This window comes from Ostrea edulis, chromosome 7 (assembly GCF_947568905.1).
Source record: "Ostrea edulis chromosome 7, xbOstEdul1.1, whole genome shotgun sequence".
Classification (NCBI taxonomy): Eukaryota; Metazoa; Mollusca; class Bivalvia; order Ostreida; family Ostreidae; genus Ostrea; species Ostrea edulis.
The window spans coordinates 16,590,065-16,617,462 of NC_079170.1; the positions used below are offsets into that span (position 1 = coordinate 16,590,065).

The following is a 27,398-nucleotide window of genomic DNA, read 5'->3' on the forward strand; positions in this document are numbered from 1 at the left end:
CACCGCCAATTATGAACTAACACACCCGATTCCAGGGATGTTGTTTTGAATGACACATGCTCTATCATTAACATGTGGGTTAGATAAACGCACGAAATCATCGAAGTACGCTTGAAGGTAATGCTCTTAATATAGATAATGCATTTAATAGTATACGCTTCATCATTAAAACTAGTACAGAGAAAACACGAAAATTTATTTAATAAACATTTAAAAGTTTGATTTTTTTAAAAATCCGTCTTTTTTGTTTCTTACGTGATAGGTTCTTTCATTACAGCGCAATAACTATACATCCCAGTCGAGCCTGGACATCAGTAAACTTAAAGTAAGCATTCAGGCACGATCATCTTAATTTTGAAACACATTGTGAATTCAATTGGATGTTTATATATATTAAAAAAAAATAAAATGTTTGTCTTTGAAATTCCACAATATTAATTTATCAACTTGTATTAAACTATAAGAAACGGCAACAGGGTTTTTGTTTATAATGCAAATCCCATACTATGCATCAAATATCCTCCTTCAAAAAAAATATCCCAGATCGATTTTGGATATCTCGAACCCCCGGATATCTCGAATTTTTATCGAGGTCCCTCGGACTTCAAGATAGAGATATTTTACTGTACTTGTACTTAGAGTGAAATCTGTGACCTAGTTTGTTCTAAAGTTCAATGTTTATCACGTAGTAGAAAGATGACGAACTGTGTCTTTCAAGAATGTACCAGAAAATTTATTCTGATTATATGAATGCAATGTGAATTTAGCCGATAAGCTCTGGTTAGACAAGCACTTTAGGCATTTTGGATTATGCTATAACTGGAACTAGGACTTAGGAATTTTGTTGGAAATTAACAGCCGATTTGTGATTTGTTTTGTATACAGATTCAACTCGGCACGCACATTGTTAATTGTTCACCTATTGTAAGTTAGTACTTTGTTATTATTATAATTTTCTTTCAATAATTGCAAATAAATATCATACTTGTTTGACTGCCTTTGTTAGTAAATTCTGCTGCTGGGTAATTCTGACCCATAACAAAATGAATTTACTTTTATAACATGTATAAGATATCTTATAAAACATATTTGATATCCCGTATATTTCATAAGATATCTCATAAAGTTGATGAGATATCTTAAAAAATTCATTTATGAGATATCTTCTTATAAAACATATGAGATATTTTAGATATTTTATAAGATAGCTTAAAAAAATAAATTTATAAGATATCTTCTATCTTTTACAGATATATCATAAACTTTATAAGATATCTTGTTTAATATACAAGATATTTTATAAAGTTTATGAGATATCTTACAGTCCCTGAAACGTTCTACTTTACCATTTTTCCGTTCGCTCACCGCTCGTTCACCGTTCGTTCAGCTTGCTTTCACCGTGCGCTCTCCATTCACAGTTTTATCTTCCGTGCGGAGGGTGTCGTTATTGCCGAAGGGCTCATGAGCGATGGCATGAATTCTTTGAGGAGGTAGATGATATAGAGCCGCTTACCTCTCTATTCTCAGAGAGTAAAATTTCAAGACAGCTCTATGCCCTTTGTCAAAGAGAAATTGGAGTCTCTATAGCTCCGTCTGTGAACCGGTTTCTTGCAGCTGGGCCGCTCTAGCAGGCATACTCAGGGGTGAACCTCAAAGACGGACGGTTACTGCAAGTATGTATGACTGTTGTGTGCGACTCTCATTCGGCGCTGCAATGTTTGGTTGAGGGCACCATCCAGGATGAAAATCTTGCCGTGCGACAGCTGTCGGGGGACAGTGCGGTTTCCACAGGGAATGGGTCGGATTTCAAGGGTATTTCATTAGCTTCGTACGACCCAGAAGAACTTGCAGCAAAGCAGCACGCTGATCCAGCTTTTCGTTTCCTCATGGACTTTCTAAAATCAAGGTTAACACCGAGGGAAAATGAACTAGTCTTGTCAGGGCCTGAGGAAAAATGCTATTACCTAGAAAGTAGTCAATTCAAGTTAGACGATAAAGGCGTGATATGGAAAGTAAATGCCCCTGACCCAGACCGACTCCTGGTCCCGAGGAGTTTACGTAATGAGGTTTTGTCTTTATTGCACAATATCCCGAGCTTGGGGCACCAAAGGGTGCAACGCACAAAGGGCAGGGCTCGGGATAACTTCTATTGGTGCACTGATATCAAAACCTATGTGTTTAGGTGTGACATTTGCTGTTGGAACAAACGTGGTTCTCTGCCCTTGCGATCTGGGCTCAAAAGTTATCAAGCGGGAACCCCAATGGAAAAGGTTCATTTGGACTTTCTGGGACCACTCCCTCGCACTGAATCGGGTAATGAGTATATGCTCATGATGGTGGATAGTTTCACCAAGTGGGTCGAGTGTGTGCCATTGCTCTCCCAGACCGCTGAGGTGACCGCGAGCGGCAATAAAGGAATTTTTTGTGCGGTTCGGGTATCCCATTTGAGATTTTCACCGACCTGGGCTGAAACTTTGAGAGCGAGTTGTTCCGAAAGGTCTATGACCTGCTTGTCATGCACAAGTCACAGACTACGTCATACAGACTCTCGGGCAATAGGCAGGTGGAGCGTTATAACCACACTCTTATGGATGCGGTCGGTGCTATGTGGACAACCACGTTAAGGCTTGGGACAGTCACTTGGGTTTGTTGGCTGGGGCACTGTGCTCCGCAATCAACCGTCATACGGGGTATACCCCCAATCGTCTCATGTTAGGGCGAGAAGTGAACAGCCCTGCCACCCTTGTGTTTAGGCCTCCCCCAGGGGAATCCTTGGTAAATGGGGGGAGGGGTAGTTGACAAATATGTTTCGGGACTTGAGGGATCACTCAGGTTGTCCCATGAAGTAGCACGGGAAAAATTGTGTGCTGCTCAAAAGTTGATGAAAAGAGATTATGACCTCCATCTTCATGAAAGGAAATATAAGGTCAGGGATTTGGTGTATTGGCGGTGGAATGTTGGTAAGGTCGAGTCTGTATGGTTGGGCCCTGGCATGGTGGCTAAAGTAAAGTCTGACACAACTTATTTAATCTGGAGACGTCGCCAAAATAATATTATGCACCATGATATGCTCAAGTCGTGCAACTTGCAGCAGATCCCAAAATGGATTCGAGACTATAAGGATCATGAGTACAAGGAATCTGTAAGTGGGGAAGCTCAGAATCGGTTGCCGAACAACGCCCCTAAAGCCTCTGAAAAAAAGGGAAAAGGGGCTAGTACCAGCGATAGTGCACCTTACCTGAGGACACGAAGTCGAACTGGGGTGGATCGACTTGGAGCGGACTCGTTGAATAAACCCTAGGACTCGGCAGATCAGAGGCGAAAGAGGCCTGGTGCAGTCGCGATATCGGTACTGCCTGTGCAAGTACACAAACCTCCGTGGTTTCATGGTGCAGTGTGAAACTTGCAAAGACTGGTTTCATCCGGCATGCGTGGGGGAGACGGAAAATAACATCAATCAATTTACAAGTTATCACCGCCCTGATTGCAAATTGGTGGGGGTGTAAGGAGGGAGCCATACTGGGGGGTGGTCGTAAGCAGGGATTAGGCAGAGATAAGTCCTCCACTGTAAGTGCGGGGGCATTGTTATTTAAGTTTGTTGGAATGTTTCAGGGAAAGGAAAGAGAAAAGAAAAGGAGGCGCCAGCGGGGTTTTCGTCACTACCTTTAATGACGGTGGACCAGCAGTCCGGCATATACATGATGTACACTGCCCAGCTGGCATTGAGGACCCAGCGAGGATGGTCGAGTTCTTCAGGACCATTGCCCGCTTTCTCCATCTGCCCCAGGAGGGCAGGGATGATGAGCGAGCACTCGATGAGTTAGGGGCGGTTGTCCAGAGGGGCTTCGGGCCTGTATTTGCTGGTTTTGGCACCAGATGGCATGACATGGCCAATAACCTGGCCGAGTACCTTGGGGTGGATCCCCTGACGGCTCTTGACCTAGAGTGGTTACAGCATGTGAGGATATTGGCTCACCCACGCGTCATAGCAGACCTGCTGAATCGCTTGCAGCCAGACATGCGCCAGCCTTGGCAGGATAGACCATACCAGCAAGATGCTGTAACCTAGCCTGCGTGAGGCGCAACAGGTCCTCGACTTCAGTCCCGACTGCACAACGGGCATCCCCGCAGCCATCGGGCAACAGAGTTTACCCATTCCACAGGAGGACTGGGAGTGTGTTGACATCCCGAGTCCTGTTCATCCCATCCAACGGGAGGACTGGGAGTCAGAGTGTGTTGACATCCTGAGTCCTGCCCATGAATGCAAGGCACCTCCAGTCCCAGCAAGGATCCAAGTCATTGATGCTCACTGGCATCCCACCCGAATGTCAGTGAGGATGGACTTGGTTTCCCTTATGGAGGGATTTGCATACCTCCAGATTTCTAAGGATATTCCTGTCCAGGTCATTGGGTGTGTGCTGTCTATGTTGATGGCCCAACACCACCTGCTGATTTATCCCAAGAGCCTGGTTAGGTAACTGCTGTTGGCTTGCACCCGACACAGGTTGCAGCGGTAACGTCTGACACCATTGAGTTGCTTGTGAATCGGTGTATGGAGAGTGACTGGGTGATTGGGGAGGTGGGCCTCGATTACTTTAAGGGGTCAAACTGGGGTCACCAGGTGGGTACTGAGTGAGTTTTGCCGGCTGGTCACTCCTCTCACCCCCTTGGTGCTCCATCTCTGGGGGGCTGCTTCTGACCCAATGGGTCGGGAGCCACTACTGGACTGCCAGAACATCTTGGATCGGACTCGTACCCCCGTGGATGCCACTGTACCTATATTCTTTTACTGGGGGTCCCTCCCAGGTGGAAGAGTGGATAGCTACAGGGAGGGTTGTATTTTTTGGGGTCAGCGGGCTCATCCAGCACTTCTCCCAGGAGCAACTCCAGGGAGTAAGTCGGATCCCCGCTGATCGCTTATTGGTCGAGACGAACAGCCCACAACTCAGAGTTGGCCAGAGATGACTCCTGGCCAAATCGGGGTAGTTTACCAAAGGGTGGCTGAGGTGCGCCAAATAGGTTTTGGACTGTTGGCAGGACTGGTAATACGAAATTTCCGTATCCTGTTCAGGCAACAGTTGTGGAACATTCCATTCCCCTGATGCTCATTCCATTTGATTATGTGAGCTGCTTAAGTGTTCCAGCGTTCCTGGGTCCAGGAAGGACTAGGCCTGCATGTTGCTGAGGATCGCCTGGCATGAAGCAGTCATTCCAGAGGAATTGGACTTAATGTCTAACTTTTTATCAATCATACCTGAGTTTTATAATTTGGACAGTTAATGTTAAATAAAATTATTGTATTTAGATACCTTGTAAATCACAAGAGGTTTATTATCATTATATTTCATGTAAATGCTTTATATAGATATTGTGTAATGCAAATGGCCTCCACCTTGTTGGGATTGGGACATTCCTCCACAAAATGGGGGGGGGGGGGGGAATGTAGTGTATTGGGGGGGGGGGGGGGGGGGGGGGGGTATTCTATATTTAAGCTCACGGGCTCGAATGCCCATTTATCTCTCTCTCTCTCTTCCCGCGTGTTCTGACTAGTTGAACACCATATCAAGAGTTCAGCAGTATTAATGTGTAAATTGTAAGTTTATTGTTGGATCAGTGATTTATTATATATGATTCCTACCTACAGTGATTTGGTTGTTTTTACTGTTTGGGGAAATCACTTTAATAACAATATTAAAGGTGCAAGCAGTAACTCTGGAGCAAGCGTTTCTCAGCTTATAGGCAAAGTTTTATTGACTTATAAGCATATAGATATTCTGAGTGATCTTAACCTTTCCAAAATGACCTGATTAGTGACCTTGGTCCAAAAGATCAATAACTGTAGAAATATTGTTGAAATGAAGGGTTTTTCCCCATATATAAGACATATGTTCTAGGTGACCTTGACATTTTTGAAAAATTAACTTGAGAGACCTTTGTCTGAGAGCCTTTTGCCTGTTACTTATTTGTGTGATATAATATATGATCATTCAAAAATTGTTGACTATTGAAATGAGGATCTTTTTAATTTGATTTAGTAATGCAGTTCTTTATTTATGGAGGATTGTAAACAGCCCTAGGGCAAAGAATATGCTCTCCTGGAATAGGAAGATTTTCCTTGAATAAGGTATGCATTCAAAGTAACCATAACTTTTCAAAATGACCCTACTCCAAAAGTTCCTGTCCCAAGAGAAACAGTGGAGGGGGGGGGGGGGGGGGCATAAAAAAATTGCATTTCAAATCTCAAATATAAAACATGATTTTTCACAATATCAAATATAAAACATGATAAATGATTTTTCACAATATTATGAAGTTTAAACTTGGCTTGTCAAAAATCAGAAGAAAATTTTTTGCAAGCATGGCACAAGTTTTCTCAATCAAAAGACTGCATATACACTTATAGAAATATTGTGAAAAACCGAAACATATTTACCTGATCAGGATATGGGGCTCACGGCGGGTGTGACCGGTCAACAGGGGATGCTTACTCCTCCTAGGCACCTGATCCCACCTCTGGTGTGTCCAGGGGTCCGTGTTTGCCCAACTATCTATTTTGTATTGATTGTAGGAGTTATGAGATTGATCACTGTTCGTTATCTTCACCTTGCATTCTTACCCGAACATGAATCGATCTTTGAGAGGAACTTTCCTATAGTCATCAGTTGACTTATAGCAGGAGGACAATGGTATACATTTTCATTGGTACATCTTGAATGCCGTTTCTGTATAAAAAAAGTCTCTGTCCTCCTCAGAAACGCATACATGGGTGTTGATTTTTTTCTTGAAAGATATTCAAATTAAAAAAAAAACTTGTAGATCTTAATTATTTACAAAATCTTTTACCATGGCGAGTAGAAATTTGAAAATGGCGACCAGAAATATTTCTAGGTCGCCATTTTGCGACCTGATAGCAGATGTGACTTGGAGTACTGATATATATTTCTATGTAAAACTATGATCCCCTATTGTGGCCCCACCCTACCCCTGGGGTCCATGATTTTAGAATTCTAGAATCTGTACTATGTCAGGAAGCTGTTCGCTTCAAACAAGTGATTTGACTGTTATACTAACTCTCCATAGAACTATTACTAACGTCTAAGTATGTAAATTCCATAAAATAAACTATATCACTAAGTTTCCGTTCAAATGATGACTTCCATGGCGCAATATTCTATCTCCCGAAATTTAAATTAGCGAAAGACAAGATGGAATGTGTAGATACAATGTATCAGTAACTTGATAAGAACTAGACCAGACTAGGGCTGTCACGGTTTCAAAATTTTTTGAGTCGAGTCAGTTCTGGATTTTAATTTGGGATCACGTATTGGGTCTATATCGCTGTTTCAAAATCTTAATACATTGTACAAATGTATATGCATTTAAACTCTCCAACACAAAATTTTTATCTGAATAATATCTTAATAGCTAAAACCTATGATAACAGACATGTTGTCTTGCTGGAAACAATCATTTACAGTTAAGTATATCAACCTTAAATGTCTCCCTGTGACATTTCTGTTTTCATTTTTCCTGGTTACAGGACCTTCCAGTCTATCCCAAAAGCACCGGACCATCAGATACAACCAATGAGAATTGATTTGGACCGATGTACTGGTTGGTAAAATCGGTCAGTATGTCCGAAGGTTGTACAACATCGGTTGGGTTTCAAATCTTATTTTCCATATTTTATCGTTTAGACGCTTTCACATGAAAAATCACCGAAGCTCATTTTAGAGAGTTTATTATTTGTTTTGTTTTGTTAAAAAAGAATGTGGTATGCTATTGTTTACAAAATTTTGGAAAGAAATGGATATCAATCTAAGTTTATTATATCTTTCACATTTCAAACAATTTTTGGGGTAAAAGTTAAAATTTAATTGTGACTATATATATGCATATTGAAAATTAAGATGCTTTATTTTACAGAATCAATATTTCACTTGTTTAAATTGTTTGTTTACATAAAAAGACTCGAGTCTTTGTTTACATAACACAGATTTAAGGCTAAAATATTGCTTTTATTCTTGCATTCAGAAGGTCAAATTTTGGCTGTCAACATTAAATAAGTTATAAATATTTTTAATATTTAACATCAAAAATGAAAAATATTTTTATCAAAATTTGTGAACCAGTCCCTTTAACAAACCTTATTTAGGAACGTACATGTGGTTGTTTAGAATGAGAGACTACATTTTATCAACTAGATAAAGCCAAGGGGGTTGACCTTGCCTGGCACTTGCTTTTAAAAACAATAAAGCAGCCAAGAATTTCACAAAGACAACAGCTAAGGCAGAAAGAAAAATTGTAATATCTGTAGACTTGGCCAATTATTCTACAGTTATGATGGATGGGTCAACAGATCAATGAGGATGAATATTTTGAAGACTAACTCTGTCTGAAGAACTGAATTGGATGAAAGCTTGTAATTTCACAAGAGAAGAATCAAGTTCTGTAATTCATTTTATGATAATGATTTTTTTTTTTTTTTTTTTTTTTTTTACAAAATAACAATGAATCACTATATCATGTATATCATTATGATCAATATTAATGATAAAAGTTTTGGACTGGTGAAAATTCATTTAGTCCTGTGTAGTGACATAGTGTTTTCGATTATCTGTTCAAAAGTCCTACATGTAGTTTTATTATACTTTCATGTAAAATACTCGAACCTGATTGGTCGAGAAACATTTGAAAAAACATATTGTTACCCTCTGAGAACAGAAAGCACGCGCCCCAGGGTGATAGTATCTAGCAACGGGTAACAGTACTTGACAACGGGTGATATTATAAAAAATTATCACATGCGTCAAATTTATGCGCATACGGTTCGCCGTAGACTGCTAGACGACGTCGTTTGAGCGTTTGTAATAAACGCGAGTACCCGCATCGAAATACGAAATATCGCAAGACAGTGATTGATCAAATGTCAACAGACGTAAGTTTTTCTGCTTTCCAGTTTACATAACATTCAGTATAATAAAACAAATATTGCATGTATTTGAGGGTAACATTGAAATTTTCACACCTCGAGAACCCATTGTGAACCTCGGCTACGCCTCGGTTGACAATGGTTTTCTCGGGGTGAAAATTTTCAATGTTACCCTCAAATACATGCAATATTTATATAATGATGATTTTTCTTTTTTGCAAAGACTGACCTTCAGAACCATTACCATAGGTCCTGTGAAAGTCACAATCAGTTACTGCAGTAATAAGTTTGTTTATCCTACGTGAAATATTTCATGAACTACGAGTCTGCGACTCTTCTGTTTTCAGAGGTAAATTTGCGAGAAATACATTGAGCAGGTTTTATTTTAAATACTGGAACACATCAGAATACTAACCATCACAATCAGTTATTGGGATAAGTACGCACCCTGTGCCATAGTCGCATTAAATCAAACAAGAGGCCCATGGGCCACATCACTCACCTCAGTCACTTTGGTCCATATCAGAAGACTTTCTATATATATTTGCATATAAAACCTTAGTCCTTATTATGGCCCCTGGGGGCCGTAGTTTTTGCAAACTTGAATCTACACTATGTCAGAAAGCATGTAAATGTGAACTTCTTTGGCCCAATGGTTCATGAGAAGAAAATATTTAAAGATTGTTCCTATATATTTGTATGTAAAACTTTGATCCCCCCTTGTGGCCCCATCCTACCCCCAGGGGCCATGATTTGAACAAACTTGAATCTGCACTATGTCAGAAAGCTTTCATGTAAATATCAGCTTTTCTGGCTCAGTGGTTCTTGAGAAGATTTTTAAAGATTTGCTCTATATATTTGTATGTAAAACTTTGAACCCCTATTGTGGGCCCATCCTACTCCCGGGGGCCATCATTTTAACAAACTTGAATTTGCACTATATCAGGAAGCTTTAATGTAAATATCAGCTTTTCTGGCTCAGTCGTTCTCGAGAAGAAGATTTTTAAAGATTTTCACTATATATTTGTATGTAAAACTTTGATCCCCTATTGTGGCCCCATCCGACCCCCAGGGGCCAGGATTTTAACAATTTAGAATCTGCATTATGTCAGAAAGCTTTCATGTAAATATCAGCTTTTCTGGCTCAGTGGTTCTTGAAAAGAAGATTTTTAAAGATTTTCCCTATATATTTGTATGTAAAACTTTGATCCCCTATTGTGGCCCCATCTGACCCCCGGGGGCCATGATTTTAACAATTTAAAATTTGCACTACCTAATAAAGCTTATCTATAAATTTCATTTTTTCTGGCCCAGTGGTTCTTGAGAAGAAGATTTTTTAATGACCCTACCCTATTTTTACCTTTTCTTGATTATCTCCCCTTGGAAGGTGGCCTAGCCCTTTATTTTAACAATTTAGAATTCCCTTTACCCAAGGATGCTTTATGCCAACTTTGGTTGAAATTGGCCCAGTGGTTTTTGAGAAGAAGTCAGAAATGTTAAAAGTTTACAGACGGACGGACGGACGGCGGAATACGGGTGATCAGAAAAGCTCACTTGAGCTTTTAGCTCAGGTGAGCTAAAAATGGTGCACAGAATATTGAAACACTGCGCCGTTGTGGCGCATATCATTGATATACCTAGTCTGAGCTTTTCCCCACTGACTTCGTAGATATACAAATTTTTCAACTTTTGAGCTAATCTCCCACTTAATCTATATCGATTAAGTGCTTGAAAAATCTTCATCGCTGTTAATACTTTAGTAATAGTGTCTAATCAAACAGTAAAAAGTTATCTGATTGGTTAATACCGTTAAAGTGAAATTTTAATGCGCATGGACTGGAGATGCCACAGAATAAAAATTCTTAAGCCTGACAAAGGGCAAACTGACTTTAATTTTTGCCTGAATGATAAGCCAGTACTGGCAGTAGACACTGTAGGAGCAGAAGGAGACGATGACGCACAAACGTCAAAACAGACAATCACGATGAGAATCCTTACTTTAGCAAAACGTAAATTTAACACTAATAATAAAACTAAAGTTACCTATGGCAATGCAGTTTAATTTAGTGTTTTGATTATAATTTACTGATCTCTCAGATTCATCATTTTAAAATGTCGCATAAAAATTTCAATATGACGCATTCATTTTAGAAATGTCACATTGACACTAGCTGGTAACGCGCCATTGTCACATTTAGCAATTTGCTTATCCCAATCACTGCACATTGACAAATCATATGGTGAAACATCAAAGACTAGCCAAGAATCAGAATCCAAAGTTATGTGCTAAAAGGAAATTCTCTCTTATCTCACTTTTATATACTTACCATCCTTTGTTGGCATCCAAGTCGTGTGAATTGAACTGGCTCTGATCTAAATAAATAAAAACAAAATGTATAGAAAATTGTTCCCCTTATAGCGAGATGAATATTTTAATATTGATATGCCTATAAAGTAAATTAATGCAGTCTTCAGGACATTAGGATATCGGTGATTATTGCAGGGTTGTGGATAATCACTCGCCCACTCACAAGTAATATTTGCTGTGGGCGACTAAAAATATTAAAAATCACCTTGCCCACATGATGACCAAATTTTCTCCCAGAACATTTTCATTTTATGATGTACTTTCCTATTGAATTCGATAAAAGTCATACTAAACAAGATTGTGTTGTGTGCAAAGCAGACACTAAGCACAGTTACGTCAAGCATATAAGTGACCTAGAAGAGCCATGTATAAACAATGGGGTTTCAAAACCCCAGGAAAGAAATACTAACAGGAACCATTACTTCCATGAATGTGAAAACAACAATCTAGATCATTTTTGCAGAAAACGCTTAATAATCGGCCATGACTGTTGGACACGGCATGCGGAATGTTTTCACTTTTGTCACTAAAAAAAATTCTTATTTGGTCTTTACTGGTAATTGACATACAATGTGGGCCCTTTGATCAAATTGTGGGCACATAAACTTATAAAAATCAGGGACCCACAAGCCCCCATGGTTTAAAATGTTTACCACAACCCTGTTATTGTCTGTATGTTTGTTTGAAGTTGAAAACTTCATGTATAAATCCCTAAAAAACACCAGCTTCAAATTAACTTCAAATCAATGAATGCATTTCCTCTGACTTACGGTATTTCCATTGGCACAAATTTTATTTGCTAATGACTATATGCTTATGTGTAAAATGAAGAATCTCAGTATGTTTTTTTTACTGATGGAGAGTTTCATGCTTAAGTCTGTCAACGTTCTTATATCATTAAATTTCTCAGTTGCAACAAATGAATCAATGCAATATTGATCTTTGAAAAAAATACACCATTTATTACAGCAATACAGAAGTAAAATATATGTTCATTATTTATGCACACACATGTACATGCAGTGTATTACCTTCCAATTAGAAATTTCTTTTGGATATTATACATTTTAGATATAAAGTTATGAATAATGATATTCTTTAATATCATCATTAACATAATTGATAAAAGTACAATTCTTGTTGTAGCTAGGGGGTGAAACAATGCATCATGATGCGGCCGAATCGCGATGTAGTAGTCTCGATTCGATGTTCGATTTATTCAGGGTCTGTTTCGGTTCGATACGGTTCTAAAATCATTGCACACATTGCTCTTGATAACACGGTTTCTGATTAGCCAATGGAATTGAAAATTGCCCAATCAACATACGAGTAAACTTTGCTGTATCAAAATGGATGCAGTCTAGTTGAAAAATGCACCCCCAATGTTTAAATCCTGAGTATGGCGACATTTCGGCTTTAGGACAAGTGATAAAAGTGTTGCTTTATGTTAAACGCTTTTATATTATGTAGAATTTATTTGCAGAGAGCAATAAATACAACGAAACATAAGAAAATCTTAGCATTATAAAGAATTTGGTACATGCTATTGTATCGAATTGAAAATCATCGAATCGAGACTAAGTATCAAAAATCGAATCGAAAAGGTACTGTATCATTTCACCCCTAGTTGTAGCTATCAAAATTTCGTTCTGTCTAAATTGCTTCTAAATTCACAACATTTCTATCAGGTTTTCCGTGTATCATGAAGATCATTTATCATGTTTTGCATACATCAGGTCAATCGTGGAGTTTGTTTATCATGTTTTGTGTATATTGTGAAGATTGTTTATCGTGTTTTGCGTTTATCAGATTTATTGTTTATCGTATCATGCGTGTATCCTATCCTATCGTGCGTATATATATATCCTATCCTATCATGCGTACATATATCCTATTCTATCATGCATGTATCGTGTTCTATCATTTATCCAGTCTTCACGAAAACTCAGTGGTCCAAAGACCGAGGCCAGTGAATTTTACGATCGGGTCAGTAAAAATTAAAGATCAGGAAGTCCGATGGGCTTGTAGACTTTTTGTAAGTCACATTAAATATAATGTTGGATTTAGATATTCTAAATGTCTTAATTGCTTAAATTTACTATCAAAATAAAAATAAATTAAAAAACAGCACATAAAGAAAGTGTTTGGACATCGTGGTTTAATGTTTATTTCGTAAAGAACGATAACTATACTTGTCATTGTCAAGATAACTTGTACGTTGATCATGTGAATATTAAATGAACAACTTGTTGAAACAACAAAAATGGCCACATTCTGTATCGCACAGTATACCGGTAATTGCTGCTTTATTGCATTGTCCAATTAAAATGAACTTCATCAAGTGCAGTTATCTCTGATTTTATGCAATTTCTATAGTTTATAGAATTAATCATTTGCATTTGATGTTAGTAGAGTAGGCTACTTTGATGATGGTAGAGAAGGCTACTTCCTAAGGTGCACTCAGGCTGTTTTCATGTTTGTGAAAAATATATGAAGTTGTAGTCTTGTTGTTTGCAGGTGAAGAGAGAGAAAATATCATGTACGGTGTTGTTTTTCTGGAATCGACAGAAAGGATGTCTTAGGGTGGATATAAATATGAGTAATAACCATAGTTTCAGTAAATTAATTGTACAATTTTAAAATGCATTCCATAATGTATGTGATAAACATATGAAAATTTAGGGGGCCAGTGAATTTCACTGTGGGAAAGTAAATTCAGACAGTTCACTGGTCCGACTGGCCAGCAAGTTTTAAATGTTTTCGTGAAGACTGTTTATCATGTTAAGAATAACGCTGTGGGTACTGTATACGGGTAATATCACTTAACTCTAACACAGATCCACAGGATTCCTCCGATAAAATGTACAAACTTTCACTTGATGTATTCAATCCAAAATGAAGTAAACCTTTAGGCCAAAAAAAAAAGACGTGTTTTTGGTTACTCAACTGACTCCAATTTTCCGGATAAATTCCAGTCCTTAATTTACGTACACTTCATTTCTCAAATAAAAAAATCTAATAAGTTCGGGTTCCATATTCAAATTATCAGAAATTTTCAAACTGGCATCCTGCATGCTTTCTGCTCTTATACATTGGTTAGGTTTATGAATTTGTTTCCTATGGTGAAAGCAAGAAAAAAAAGAATAGAATTTAAAAGCTTAATTAAAATTCAACTTTTTTCCCAGGATAATTGTTTTATTAATATTATTTACAACATACTGTCACAATCGGTGAGAGAGGCGGGGGGGGGGGGGGGGGGGGGGGGGGGGGTCCTAAAATGACAAAGCCAAAAAGAGGATGGCACCCACAGCACTTGTTTAATGTTTTTCAAAATAAGTTATAACAATTTTAAAATACATGTGCATTTGCATGAAGTAAATGAACCAGTGGATTCTGACTAGTGATGGGCAATCGGGAAAAAAAATTTAATCAATAATCGGATTAATCGGATGTACCTTTTCGATTGATTAATCGAAAAATAATCTAATTTTAATGATTTCAAATTTATGGCATAAATATATTAAATTTACTTTATGTTTTACCCTAGATATTAAGTTAATTGGAGACGTCCAAAATCATAATTAGAACTTTGAAGTTAATCCATACTTTCGATTTTATTTTCCCAGGATAGAGATAGATCTCTCGACTTTTGTTGTTCTTATGGGATCCTGGTTAGAATAGAGCCTCATTACTCCTTGCTTGTTGTAAGAGGCAAAATCCGAAGCCCCGTGTCACAACAGGTGTGGCACAATAAAGATCCCTCCCTGTTGAAAGACTGTAAGCACCGATCACAGGCCTAAATTTTGCAGGCCTTTACCAGCAATGGTGACGTCTCCATGTGAGTGAGATTCTCAAGAAAAACGTTAAACAATATTCAATCATTCAATCTTATCGGATGATTCACAGGAGTCGGCAATTTTATCAATAAAGTAGAAATATATGAGAAATGGGCATAAATACTACCACTGAGCTTCGCGAGCTCGCTACACTCACGAAGCTCATTGGTAGTATTTATGCCCATTTCTCATATATTTCTACTTTATTGATAAAATTGCCGACTCCTGTGGATGATTCGGCTTCGTCAGCCATTTTTGATTTTAGATAAGTCGCCACAGGAATATTCGTATTATTAAAAAAAAAAATCCGACGTCGGCGATTTTCGATTTTCAAAATGACAATCAATTATTCACATCGTTTCTGTTAGAGCGACCGACAATCGAAAGTCGGCCACAATCGGTACATCACTAATTCTGACCATGACTTCCCATTTCTGCTTCACTTGTACATAAGCCTTTTGAATTTACAAAATGCTGACCTCCTCAAAATATTATTAGATTTACCTGACTTCTATGTTTTTCATTTTCCGTTCCACATTTTGCAAGATCTGTACGTTTCTAGGGGCTTGGCATGAATGTATTCATGTGGCATGATTTTGCACGAAACAATTCTTGCATGGACACAGGACCACATGCAGGCACCTGAATTTCTGTCAATAAGTCGCTCAATAAAGCCAAATATTGAAAACTCCTACCCCTTCTATATATGAATATATATATGCATTCACATATATGCCAACTTTCCCAATTTGTGCGGGATTCTCCCGATTTGAAGCAACTGAAAAGACAAATCCCGATATCCCGATCGGGATTGCAAAAATACCCCGAAATCCAGATTTTCTAAAAATATCTCCCATTTTACGACAAAAAACCCCCATTTCCAACCGGAATTTGAAATCCCGCGTCATTTCTGAACTGGCCAATCAGAAATCGGGACAATAGTCAGCCATTGCTGTTTACCTGTGTCGCATAGTGTCGGGTTGGTCTGCCTGTGTCGGGGTGTTTATTGGACAGTACGAAGCATGTTTTGATAGTAATTAATCGGGAAGACGGATTTCAAATTGGCATATCCTTTACACAAACGTGAATGACAACGATGATAGTGTCACCACCAAACAATCGGACATTCCCGATTTTTGCCTCTCGCTGACACCATTCAAAATTTGCAATAAGATACGTCAAATATATATTTTTTCCAACTATTAGAATATAGGTTATCCAAATATATCTGTCTGAAGCGATGTATTATATAATCTATATAGTGTAGTATTCATTAAATATACTTTGTGATGTGTAATTCGCATAAGTCTGTACTGAATTTTATATTTAGCAAGTAGCCTTAATTTACAAGTAAAATCGTATATTTTGATGTGTTTTTTTCCTGGTAATTATTTCAGATGTCATGGGTGCAAAGGTTTTGTTCGCAAACTTCATAGCAAGGCAGATCACTCCTTTTCTGGTTGCAATGCAGATTAACCCACCAGACTCTGCAAGCCCATGTTTACAGACAAGCAAGATTGCCTTTGTAGTCATACCTAAATGCATGTGCTTTAATTCAAATTTTGATACATAGACCAGCCAATGTTTATTGTATGGTGTAAAAGGAAGCAACCTAAAGTATTATTTGATAATATGTATGCGACTTGTTGTTGGAGAGGATTTTTTTTGCTGAATAAATGATTTTAATAAAATATTTATGTATATCTTTCAAAGTTTTTTTTTTTATATAGTTAATGGTCAAACACACTTGATGTTGTATTAATATATAATACATTTACAATGATTTTATTGATATTTTATTTCAAAAGACAAATATTTATTTTCATGCTTTAATGTCATGAATTTTGAGCTTTGAAAAAAGGTTGTCGCGCGCAAAGTCTCCCATGGGGATTCTTAAAAGTTGGCATGTATGTATTCATACTCATTCATATACCCTTGAGTGCCCAGTAGTCGTGCGCTTAAGAAAATATTCGTTTCAAGAAATAGTAAAATGAAATATTAGCTAATCTCACATGATATTTTAACTTACCATGTTAAAATCTTACTTTCTCTTTATTCAAAATATTCCAAAGCAGTTTATCAAATTTATTGTTGAGGCACAAAACAAGTGAAGTTCAACGTCAGCCATATTTGTTTAGGACCAGTAGTCGTGCACCCGGATGTAGCAGTAAAATGAGGCTAAGGAAACACATTTTATTGTTCAGCAACGTTTTTACCACATTCCTTTTATGCATTTGCACTTCCATACAGTGAATAGAGAAAAATATTACATTAAATCAAATAAATCCCATAGTGCCCTTCTCCATGTGAACATTTCCTTTCCACGTGAAAAGGTTTGGATGGTGACACTAGGCGTATACTTATTCGCTGCCTTACGGACACTAATGCACACATCCTTGACAGCCAGATAGACATTGATAAGTCGACTAGGACTGTATTGTCTCAACTTAACATTTGATTTTTTTTCTTTGAAGTCTAAAAACATTAAAAGAGATAACTTGTATGGCTATGCACTAATTCCCGACATTTTGAGCAACATTCCAAATGCATAAGGACTACCAACTTTTCAATAAACGAACAAATAAAATGTTTGTCCTTATAAACCAATCGAAATACACCACAACCTTCACATTGGATTATGCTAATTAGCCATGTGCTTGGTACGGCCACCGGTTGCGGTTCAGCATGATTAACACGTGCTTTCACAGTCAGGGAAAAAAGCATTAACAAAATGGCGGGTATTTTGGGTGTATAATTGTATTATTATCAATCCTTCCTGTTTGCTTCCCATATTTCACTCATTGTAAAAATATGGATGCTCTCTTTAATTATCTTAAAAAATCAGCTCCTCATGACGTAATATTTAGGCATGGGCCCCAACAATGACAACAAACAAAATGGCGCACGACTACTGGGCACGCTCGACTTTAGGACCTTCAGCCATATAGAGGGGGTAGGAGTTTTCGGTTTGCATGGAACGCTGAGTGTTTTGCAACAGAACGCTGAAATATTAAATATCTAAACACATTACCGTAATCTGACCCAACATAATCACTAATCATGATGATTACTTGATCACAGTAACTCTTGGATTCTCGTTCAAGTCTCACCGCCAAACTAAGTTTGCAATATAAGGTATGCCGAACCCGACAGCACAAAACTTGAAATGTTTTCCACTTTGAGATAGTATATAATATCATATGTAATATGTATGTATACATTCATCTTTTTTTTTTCACTCCAAAGACAATTGCAAAAACAAATAACTTTTCTAAGATAAAATATATATAAATCATTTAGGACCTACAGCAATTTTTTTAGGAGGTGTGAAATTTCACATTTTCTGAATTAGAATAAAACAAAGTGGCGGCTTCAAAGGGATTGAATATTTTCACCAAAATGTCATTATATATGTACGTGTTATTTTGGAATATCTATTTTCCCCCTCAACATCTGTACATCACTGAAAACAACTCCGAGTCAGAAAGAAAAAGTCACAATCTGAGGCCTTATTTAACAGTCGATGTATATACCTATGGCACGCCAAATTCACTAAATGAGCTAAACATAGTTTCTCGACTGTAAGCTATAGTTTACGGACCGTAAACTATAGTTAACGATTCGTTAACTATAGTTTTCATCCGTAAAACTATATTTAACGGTTGTAAACTATAGTTTACAATGCTAATCCAAGTTTATCTGTCTTTGAATAAACGTTAACAATAGATTTTGTTGATAAATACAGATTTACATTTATAAACTATAATTTACATTCGTTAACTAAGTTCACAATTGCTAACCCTAGTTTCACAAATTGTGATACTATATTTATCAAATAAACTATGTTTAACATTCGTTAATTATAGTTTTTGATCGTAAACTATAGCTAACTGCCATTTTTACTCATAAACTATATTAAACAAAACTGTGTTTATCACTTTTTTGTGAATTCGGCGCATTAAATGACTATAAACTTACAAACCGTAAACTATCATTTACATTCGTTAATAATAGTTTAGACTTGTAAACCGTAGTTTACAATCGTGAAACCGTATTTATCAGATAAACTATGTTTTGCAATCGCTAATGATTGTTTTCATTGTTAATTATAGTTTACGCTTGTGAAACATAGATTATCTGTTTACTATGGTTTACAGATGTGAAATATAGATTAACGTCGTTAACTATAGTTTACGGTCCGTAAACTATATAGTTTACAGTCGATAAACCTAGTTTATCAACTGTGAAACTATGTTTAGCTCATATTTGTGAATTTGGCGTGCCATATATACCCCTTTTTACCTAAATTGTAAATTTCATGGCTCCTAATTGCTGTGTGCCCGAGAAGGCCCTAATTTTGGATAAGTCATAACAGAATGTTAAAATTATTAATATGCTTCAAACTTCCATTTTTCTCCTGTAATTGAATAGGAATTGTATGCGTTTTGAAAGATAATAATTTATAAGTGCCCAAAAGACTATATTGAGGCTTATACGAGGGATTCTCTGTATGGGCTTTATGAGTGACTTATTGACAGAAATTCAAGTGCCTGTGACAGGACAAACACTTCATGGACACCTTCTCAAATATATGCATGGAGTAGAAAAGATTTTCTTACATTTGATACATTTTCACCATATGGCCCTATAGCGCCTGAACCCTTGACTATGGATATCACAATTTTAATAGAGGGCTTCGTGTACATATCATAACAATCAATGGCGGATTTAGAGGGGGGCGCACCCTCGTGAAGTGGCGCCCCGGGCCCCGTAACCGCAATTCCTGGATCCGCCCCTGACAATACATAGAAGAGTTGTGAAAATATAGACTTTTCAAGCATATCTGGCCCCGCCCATTAGACCCCAGGGGTGGTAATGTCATTTTCACATTTTTTTTCCCCGGACATATATCCATATGAGTGAAAGATTCTCCAGAGGGGCGTTAAACAATATACAATCAATGCTCTTATGCTAGAGGTGCTTCAAAAATGATAACAATTTCAAGAAGTTATAAAGATGCTTTGTTAACGGACGATGGACGACGCTCGACACACGTCGACGGACGAAGACCAATGTCAATAGGTCACCTGAGCCACTTAAAAAAGAATAAAGTGTCAACATTTACATTTGTACAAGGATTTAAATTTTACTATTAACTCCATGATTTATTTATCAAATCAAGGTACAGCGATTGGTAACCATCTCACACTCTCTCTCTCTCTCTCTCTCTCTCTCTCCGACGTAATCTCTTAGGAAAGAATAGGCACGTGTGTTATCGTTGTAAAGACAATGAAAAGTACTATTTTACGTAGCTATAGACACTCTTATAAAAGTTTACCCAATATTCTCTTTCGAATTTGAGAAAACACACCAGTTCAGGATACATTTGCTGCCTTTTACATTCTGTGCGTTAAGTTTATGGGAGTATCATTTTCTTCATCAAAGTGCACAACGCGAGTCAACACATCATGGCTGACTCATTCCACAAAGTGAGATAAACAATTCAGGAACCTGTGCACTGCAAACGCTGACAAAATTTATGAGATTTAATTCTTGGGATAATTCAGCGACACACATGTTGGGAGGAATGAAAATTATTTAAACTAAACGAAGTTTAATAGGGAGGGGGGGTGTGTTCTATGAATGGTTATTCTTGACGAGGGGTTGAGGTGGGGTGGGAGCAAGCGTGAAATAAAACTTTTCCAACTACATTGTAATGGTTCTCAAGGGGCAGCAAGAAAATACATACAAATGTATACATATATCAACAAAGAAAATGGAGTGATTATACGACACATTATAATTTAAACACTATGTCACTGTTATTAGTTGCATATATTGTTCTAGATAAATTTCCCGATTAGATTCAACATAGGTGGCTTTTCAGAACACAGTATTTGATGATTTTTTCATCAGTAAGCGTATTAAAAATCCGTACAGTTTCTCCTTTAATATCACGAAAGCTTTTCTTTCGTTAACAAACTTTTTCACATTTAATTTTAATATAACAACAAATAATGAAGTTCCCCTCCTAATGAGCCGGAGTTAATTGCCATATTTCAAAATTAATAAAATAATTGGTTTTATTGTGTGCATGGGCAAAAAGATGAAATGCATGCTTGTTTGAATTTCTTTGCTAAACATAAAAAGTTGGGTGGTTTTTTTTTTCAATTTCTAAAAAACTTTCTTTCTTTTTTGAATTTCCTTCTTTATAAACTGTCTTACTGTTATGCCCTCTGGGCCCAAAATTGGAATAAACCTATCTTATCTTATAGTTCAGATTTAATGTGTACTAAAACTGCCAGATGCAGAAAAAAGGTACCCAAGTACTTATATAATAGGGTGTATATTTAACATGATTGTTCTAGAATCTAACCTCTCCTAGCCTTTTTCGAGACAATGATTTTTGTTTTCTTAACACCAATCATTACAATTTATTTCTGAATATCTATTCTCTGTTGTAAACCTTCTGCTGATGTTGACATATTACTACATCGTCTGCATACATTAAACAATTTAAATTTTCATTTAGAAGTGATACGGTATCTATATACAGTTTTGAGATACAATGGATATTGCATGCTAGCTACTGCATGGCTTTGGTAGAATTTTAGTTCATCATTAGAAATTGATCGAAGAGAAACTGTACACTAATCTATCAGGCAGGATAATTGAAGATCATATTTACTGACAATTAGTAAACGATAGTGAAAACCCATGGATACACTAAAGGATTACCCCCCCCCCCCCCCCCCCCCCTTAGGATTTTGAGCTTTGGATTAACATAAGCCTTTTACATGTATGTTTTTTTAGGAGTTACGGGGTGTTGGGGGGGGGGGGGGGGGGGGTGGTACCCAATTTCAACACATCTGAAAAAATCCGGGATCCGCGCATGAATTGCTATAGCCAATCGATTTTGACATTAAATGACCCATTAACGGTTATATACATGTACGTAGCTATGGTCATGCAGTAGATATTTACTTAATAGGAAGATAGTTTGAATTTCTTATCCATAGACAGTATTCACAGATTTTCTAAAGCTTATTAATTGTGTCTGATTCTCATAGTAACATTGACAGTATAATAAGAAATTACTTGATCACATTTTCTATATAGCAATTCGATGGATGTTGAGCTCGTAATGTTCTTCGGGATTTTGATAACTTTTTATCTTGTTCTTTCAAACAACGGTAATATAAATGTGTAACTCGGGATTAACTAAGAAACTATGCTGAGATATGTTACAATGTGAATAAGATAACAAATATTTCATATTTGTTCAGCAAGTGTAGTTTAAATTAAAGTTTCTTCACCAAACTTGGGTCACTAAAGTTTTAAATATTTTTTCTAATAAGATCCAGATTATCAAAACCTATTCTTCACTAGGATGAAGCCATGTTCTATTCTCAGAGCCTCTGTTTTATCACCCTATAGCTCCCCACATGGGCCTCAAACTCCAAAACTTTCTCTCGCCAAGCTCGACAACATGTTTCGAAAAGTATCAAATTTCTTATCAGCACCTCTGTATATTGTGCATTTCGTTCTTGAGCTGATGTATGTGGTGGATCCAATCATTTGTTGCTGAATGAAAAAATTCCTAAAATGTTAACGTCCTTAAAAATAGATATATTTACGTGTATTTAGTCTCTCTCTCTCTCTCTCTCTCTCTCTCTCTCTCTCTCTCTGAAATATGAGCGGGAGAGTTTGGTTTAAAGTAGCAGGGAGCTGAACCCTTTTCTTAGAAGTGTCGTGTACATAGAGGGAATCAGAGTGATTGTTCAGGATTTATAATTAACTGATTCGATTGCCTTCTGTTTATTTTATATATGTCTTCGATGTTACTATATAGACACTTTGGCACATGATAACAGGGATCTCAATATTCTTACTTATTGTATGATCGGAAAAATAAGATTTGTTTTCTACAAAAGATATGCACCAATTACAGCTATATGGTGCTGCAATGGTTGTCTGAAATAGCTACAAGTTTATATCTTAGACTATAGGAGCTTATTTCTAAGCTCTCATAATTATTATAATGCATATTTTCCTAGCTTGAACAACATTATTATGGTTACACAATTCTTTATCATATTGACTTAATTTATAAAATTAAATTTGAAAAGCAAATGTCTAGCTAATAGTTTTCTTTTGCATCCAGCACAGTCAATGTATAATTCACATGCTACCAAATTTTGTGAGATGAACACAAGAGAGCATGAATTTGGGTCTTGGGTGGAGAGAATGTTCTGTGTGAGAGAATCAATTAGGAGCTAGCACCTCGTGAGAAAGGAGAGATCGTGTTTGGCAGTGAAGATGTAAAAGTGATTCACAAGTAGAAATGTAAATAAACTTGTATTAAAATAAAGCGATGGTATATTTTTAACACTGTTCGTTATCTTCAGTTTTTTATACAACCAGCACCGTCATAGAAAGGATCATTGTGACACAATGTCTTGGTGAAAATATACACATGTTATGCTATTGTAAAAGAAATAAGTATTTCTTATTGCATCAGGAACATCCACAGAGGTTTATCCAATACTCCCTTTCGAATTGTAGAAAGAGAGAGAGAGATTTCAGTACGGGCATATCCCCACAGCTAATCAATATATATGGGGAATATAACAGTAAGAACAGAATATGCATGTCTACATAACAGGGCTAACCCCCCCCCCCTCTCTCTCTCTCTCTTTCTCTGTCACATCAATCAAATTTACAAAGTTGGGACGTTCTTACAATGTTTGTGTGAGGAAAAGTAAAATAACAATGACAAGGGGAGAAATAAATATATTGTTGTTATGGGTAGGTCTGTCTCATAGTGTAATTTGCAGGTAATCAGTTCAATAAATGTCCTCAGTGCATGGTAGGGATTTTCTTCCTTCCTTCTCTCCTTTCTTTCTCTCTTTCTTTCACTTCATTTCATATTCATTGAAAATGTCATCAATATGTAAGATACATTTCAAAAAGTATATTAAATATTGCACGATTTTCCAAAGTGAAAAAAAAAAAACCCACATTTGTTAATATATAAAATAAAAAGTAAAACGACACTAAACAAAATTAGAATTAAAGATTGCACCATGAGTTGAAAATAGAGAGATGTCCCCCTTTACTCTCTTCATTTCTCTTGCTCAAGTTTATGCGTAGAATGCGAGGAAAAGAGTTTATTAGTTTTAGTATAGCTGTACATGGTTACATGTACAATCATTGATGTCACTAACGATTACAGATTAAGTACGTGTGTAATTTTAAACTCACCCGATCTGAGTTCTATGGTTGCTGGATGCTCTTTCTGCCATCTGTAAGATAATAAGCACTTTATCAATTAATATTGAAAAGTGTCGAGAGGACCATCAGATCTGAATATTTATTTATTGAAATTTTCTTACCGTTTCCAGAAATAAAGAAATCCCAATTGAAAAATAAATCACAGAACGAAGAAAACAGCAAAAACAACCACTGATATGTAATTTCACAATAAAAGCACACATATATTAGCACAATTTTAAAAGAAATATATATCCAAACTGAAATATAATGGAAATGATTAGTAAACAAAAGCAAAAATTGTTGAAGACGATTGCGATTGCACTTGTAAGATGATAGCTTAGAATTTTCACTGCCGTCGCTTTTGGAGCAAATTAAGTGAAAGGTCATTGAATATTTGGAATTTCCTGTTCAGTCACACATCCTCAACGCATGCGCCTTGAATGCATTTGGAATTAAATGATAAGTTAAATCCCCCCCCCCCCCCCCCCAATCTATCTCCATTTTCAAATTTGTTTTTGGGACTAGCTGTGTTTTCATTTGATATTGCTAAACAAAATAGCATATATCATTTATTAGAGATGGGTTTGCCTTTATATTAGATAACTTTATCCTTTTAGTTCTTAATAGCTGTAACACAATTCATACACTCTAGGCCTATATGTTTCATTCAAAACTAAAATATTATAAACTGTATTTTTCATTTATATAACTTTAATATACGTCCATTATAGACGATATATAGCATGGAGGATCTAGCTGTTATTTCCTCTATCTGCTCGTACTTTGTGAATCAGATAAAGCAGAGTTCTTATTGAGCTAGGATCATAACACTCGGTACATATATCTTTCCCATAACTATGGAAGGTCAAAGGCTATTGTCAAACTTACAGACGGGGATAGTTCTATATCACAAGCACGAAACAAGATAGAAACAGTACTAGCAAGGCTATTATAATTAGACCTGATACACATGTTCAAACATCATAGTCTATATATGCGTCAAATATTAGAATTCTATTAGCACAAAACAGATTGAAACAATACTAACAGGGCTAGAAAAATTAAATGCACCCCCATAGACGGACTGTATGATACTAGTATTATGATTCTCTCTCTCTCTCTCTCTCTCTCTCTCTCTCTCTCTGTATGTGTACACGCGTGTGTTCATCTACCAGAACATTGTGGGAAGGATAAAAGAGTATTATACAGGCAAAAATAATCAAACCTGATACACATGTCCCTTATGGTGAGAGGAAAATGCCTTAACTTCTCAATGTCAAACTTTCATGGTTAATCGTGGCGGAAAAAGTTAAAGTACTAATGAGACTATGATTACAAAACTTGGTATACATGCTCCCCGTGGTATTATTGCTAAGATTGTATTTTCGCTTCTCAAGTTGTACTCTATTCAATTTAACAAATAACACTGAATGCATTGTACAGGTGTATTTTGCAGCCTAAGCATAGAGTTTTATTTTTAAGGTCTTCCGTCGAAACGATAGAGCTTTCACGTGAGCTTTTCAAATCATAGTTCGACCGTTTGTGAAAAAAGATTTCGATAGGAATACAATTTTGGCTCATGTGATGTTTTTTTTTTTCTTTTTTGAAAACAATCTTAAACTTATTTTCATAATTTCCAACGTTTGCAGTTGTGTGCTTTGTGTTTGTTTTCCAGAAAAAACATTAAGATAACATTGAAATACATGACAAAAAATATATGGTACCCTCCACCAATTTAACTTTGCGTATACGGGAAAGTATTGGATGCTTTATGTTGTTAGCCTTTCTATTTCCGTATTATCATGTTGGTACTCAATGCAACACGTATCTAAATATTAATGTTAATTTTGCGATTATATGAGTCATGGTGATTTCGTACAAAATTAAAATTCAATTCGTTAAAAAATGCACGTATCTAGAAAAAGTTAAAAATATTGTTTCACACTATAACACATAAATATAAATATATATAGGTTTGTGATTGATTGATTGAATATTTTTAACGTCCCTCTCGAGAATAATTCACTCATATGGAGACGTCACCACTGCCGGTGAAGGGCTGCAAAATTAGGGCCTATGCTCGACGCTTATGGCCATTGAGTAGGGAGGGATCTTTATCATGCCACACTTGCTGTGAAACGGGACCTCGGTTTTTGCGGTTTCATCCGAAGGACCGCTCCATTTAGTCAACTCTTACGACAAGCAAGGGGGTGCCGAGGACCTATTCTAACCCGGACCCCCACGGGCTTATACATTTGTGAGTGTAGGTCACAATTTCAAGGTCTTGGTAGGGTCAAAGGTCAATAACGACTTGTTTCTGCTACCGAAACGTTTGGAAGCATAGCCATCAATTAGTGTTTTGAAATACTATTTTGGGGTGGGTGTTTTTTTTTTAATATTTTTTTTTCACTTCGCCAAATTTTATAGGAGACTCAATACATACCTAAATCAATTAATTGTGCACAGCAGATCAAAACAATAAAGTTAACGTCAATATTAATTTTATAATTATACATGTGTTATTGTGTGTATGTTAGTGTGTTCGTCTGTGTGTGTGTAACACTGGTCTTGTAGACACTCTAGAGGCCATATTTTTGCTTGGTTGAGTTGATACTTTACATGTAGCTTTGTTATCAAAAGAGGTAGAAGACCGTTGATTCTTGGGATCAAAGGTCAAAGTCACCACATAACTTCATAGGAAAAGCTTTTCGACACTCTAGAGGCAACAATATTTTTGCTCGACTATGTAAATTTCTTATCAACACAGGAAAACCCCTATATGATCTCGGGGTCCAAAGGTTAATGTAACTACCGGACATTATGAAAAAAGCTTATAGACACTCATTGAGAGGGGATATACCCCCTCTTGCGGAACTCTTGTTGACCTAGATAATTCTGGAATAAGAGGTCCTTGACCCAACCTGTCAAAAGGACACCTGCATTTCTCTCCGTTCATACGAAACAGGGACAGTTAAGGGGATGTTTT

General features: G+C 36.8%; 1 long non-coding RNA gene across 5 annotated transcripts in view; it reads right to left on the reverse strand.

Annotated features, from left to right (window-relative positions):
• The window catches only part of LOC130047869 (uncharacterized), a 107,734-nt gene extending 82,862 nt beyond the window's left edge, over positions 1 to 24,872 (reverse strand). For 2 of the 5 annotated variants that reach the window (XR_008796683.1, XR_008796682.1), the window contains exons 1-3: positions 18,168 to 18,343; positions 11,260 to 11,305; positions 6,434 to 6,548 (exon numbers count right to left, since the gene is read on the reverse strand). This is a non-coding gene — a long non-coding RNA (uncharacterized LOC130047869). Of the gene's footprint in view, positions 1 to 6,433; positions 6,549 to 11,259; positions 11,306 to 18,167; positions 18,344 to 24,400; positions 24,442 to 24,531 lie in introns of those variants that run through there. The other 3 variants (XR_008796685.1, XR_008796681.1, XR_008796684.1) reach the window with 2 other exon arrangements.
• Between the last annotated feature and the right edge of the window lie 2,526 nt (positions 24,873 to 27,398).